Genomic DNA, 3,696 nt, shown 5'->3' on the forward strand with positions numbered 1-3,696 from the left:
TATTATAACAATATATCAGTAACCTTGCATTAAATTTTACCCAACAAATACAATTTTATTGATATTTATAGAAAGTAAAACTATAAAAAAAATTGAAAACTGACAATGTCCGTAAACAGCTCAAAAAGAGTCAAATTATTTTCAAAATTTTATCGTGTATAGAAAATCCTAATATAAACATTCAGTGGAATTTTCAAATATCTACAGTCATTCGTTTTTTAATTACAACAAAATAAGAAAATCGTAACATAATAAATCCAGTGAATATCAAGTGTTGTAAAAATAGGAATTTCAAACGCTCATAAAAATTTAATTTGACTTGTAGACATTTTTTTTATAAAAAAGGTAGACAAACTTATGAGGAATCTTGTATTACATTTTCAAATCTTAGATTCAAAAAGAAAATTGTTCATAAATTTCTAACTCAATATAATTTGCAAATTTTCGTCATTTTTACGTATTTTGTCAATATTTGAACTTGATGCTTATAAAAAAAAATTGTGACTATGGACTTTTAATTTTTTTCATCTGCCATTGAAACAATATACTAGGAGCCTTCTATTAAATTTTCAAGTTTTTTTAACCAACAAATAAAATTTTATTGATATTTATAGAAAAAAAACTAAAAAAAATGGAAACTGAAAATGTCCGTAAAGAGCTAAAAATAAGTCAAAATTGTATGGTGTATAGAAAATGAAAAATATTAATATTCAGTTAAAATTTCATGTTCCTACGGTAATTTGTTTAAGAGTTGCACCAAAAACCAAAATCAATTTTCTCGAAAACAAATTTTGCGTAAAAATTCCCGTTTTTCCTTAATTTTTATTTTGTTTTTCACGGCGCTTTTAAAAACTTCTGGAAAATTTTTACTTTTGAACCCCCAGAGTACCAACTAGATTCACTTTCCTATTAGAAAAGAAACTGTTGAAGAAAATCCAAGCACTTTTACTTAATTGTGTGTTTTTTTTTTATTGGTCTTAAACTCGGCAAATTGTGTTTATTAAGAAATGAAATGTATGTATATACTCAGGAAAAGGACAGAAACACAGTAGTTAAATAAATTTTTTTGGACCCCCCCCCCCCCCCTTGAATAAATCCTGGTTGCGCCACTGGTTTTATAATATTGTTCAACATTATATAGACCTTGAACTGCTATACGCACTACTTACTGTCAACTGCACAAGTCAGTTTTATAGGTACCTATATGATCTTTGTAACAAAATTATAGAGCTATACATTTATTATAGTTTGAAAATTTGAAAAAATATGAAAAATAAAATTTAAAATTCCGGTAACCTTTTGGTGCTATGAAACATATTTATATACATCACTCACATTATTTAGCAGCCTTTCTAGATATATATGAAAATACTAAAGATTCTCAGCGTTACGAGTGATAACTTTAATGATAATCCAAAAGGTATATAATAAAGAACACGCTAAGGACTTGTTGATATTGTTTAACATATTGAACAGCTATATAATATGCACAACTGCACAAGTCAGTTTTTTTAGGAGAATGATCTTTGTGACGAAATTAGATTTATTATAATTGAAAAATTTGCGAGATATTCCCATCGACACGTTTATTTTGTTAGGTACAATTAGATTACGGGCCTATATAATTGACTTCTGCACAATACCACTAAATAGCGTAGTTCATGTTAGATATATCAAACAGTATTTTAAAACAAATGAAAATTGCACACAATTTCAATGAGTACCTAAAGAGTGTGCTCTTTATTGCCTATAATCGGATTAGCATTATAGTTATCAAAGTGGGAAAATCATACAATTTTTATATTGTAAAATATGATGTTGGAGTATTTTAGAAAATATATCGGTAGGTGGTTTTTGTTCTTTCAAAATTGTTATTTTTCCAAGATTATTGGTAGAGATTGAAATTAATTCTATTAGAGGCTTAAATCATTTTACACGAAATGTATTGAAAACTGAGTAAAATATAAATAAAATATAGTCATATTATATTTTAAATTTGTCATGTATAAATAATTTAAGTTCCACCTATGAAAATTAAAATAATTATTTTTATCGGTCAATTGTTTTTTTAACACGCAATAATCTTTGAATTGTTTTACTCCCACACGTACTATTGAGAATTGAAATAATAATATTATTTAGTCAATAGTTCGAGTGCACTTAATTATTTGTTGATGAAATATAATTGTCTTGAATTTTGATAAAAATATTATTCACTTGTTTATTTTTTAATATTTAATAGGGAAAATTAAGGATAAGTAAAAAAAAATAGAATTTACATTATAAACTAGTAATTAAATTCTAACACGCGCATACATAAAACACAACGGCAAAATCGAATAACCGAACTGTCTAAACGAGACTTCATGGCACAAACTCTCTCGAAGTCATAGGCATAGGCGCAAATTATAGCGTTTTTGATTTGGGGGGGATGGCTAAATACTTACTTTGATACTATTGAATAAGCTTAAAACAAAATGTAGGAAATAATTGGTGGGCTATGGACATTTTTGAGGGGGCTTAGGCATAGGTAATTATTATTGTTAGGTTGTAGGTATCGTAGTTATGGATCAAAGGCAAAGGCTGTCGACCGACGTAGTCACTTGTACCTATATAATACGTTACCTTGTACCAAAAATCTATAAAAATAATTTTCAACGAAATAATTGATAGGCGATACCACAAGCACAAACCTTATCATGTAGGTGTATCATTATTCATTATCTAATATAATAATTCATTTCGAAATAAAATATCATCATTAATGATTTCAATATATTTGTGACAAAATAGTATGCTATAATAAAGTAAAATCAGTTTTAAATAATTAACAATATGCTATAATAATAAAAAATATAATATGAAAAATATTTTAATTTTTTTTTTTTTGGGTGGGGGGGGGGGTGTCTTCAGTCTCTGGGTGCGCCACTGCGGCCTCAATATCAAACAACATTGCCATTTCATCGTAATTAGTCACTGTGCAATAACTATAAAATATACTGTTGTATTAGCACAAGTTATTAGGTATAATTTGGTGTTACAATTATAAACTGTAAACGAATTACGAGAATTGAACAAAATATGTAAAATAATATTTGTCACCAACTTTTTACCATTGGACAACTATAATGGTCGAATGATTTTCGTTTGACCTCAGACTACAGTCATACCATAATTATTCAAGAATATCAAATGTTTATTTTCTTTCGCTACAGATTTTATCGCATGTGACAAAGCGTATCACGAATCACGATTTCAAGAAAAGGGTCCCTGATTCCATCCACGCAAGCGCGCATCAGAGGAAGAATATTGATCCAGAACTTTTACCCTCTCTCCGCTGAGCCATCGCCTCGCGCTGTTGCGCGGCTATTGGTGACAGCTTCGTCACTCGTCAGTCGTCTTCTCACGAGAGGTGCATACCCAAGTTGTCGTGTTTCCGGCTTTGGCGTACGCCGTGTTCGATCAAAAACCTTTCGTTTTTGGTTCGACGTTTTCAGTAAAAGTTTACATCACTCCAATTTTTGTCGTGCCACATTCGCCGCGTACGATCGTTTGAAGTCGAATCGATGTGAGTATGCTTATGAGATATTGTTATAACAATATTAATTCATTTATTTGGAATCTCCGTCAATTCTTTTGTCGCAAGAGCATATGTCAGCCGCGCAAATTTTGTTTTCTTCTCCTCCTTCCCCACGC

This window comes from Acyrthosiphon pisum, chromosome X, assembly GCF_005508785.2.
Source record: "Acyrthosiphon pisum isolate AL4f chromosome X, pea_aphid_22Mar2018_4r6ur, whole genome shotgun sequence".
NCBI lineage: Eukaryota > Metazoa > Arthropoda > Insecta > Hemiptera > Aphididae > Acyrthosiphon > Acyrthosiphon pisum.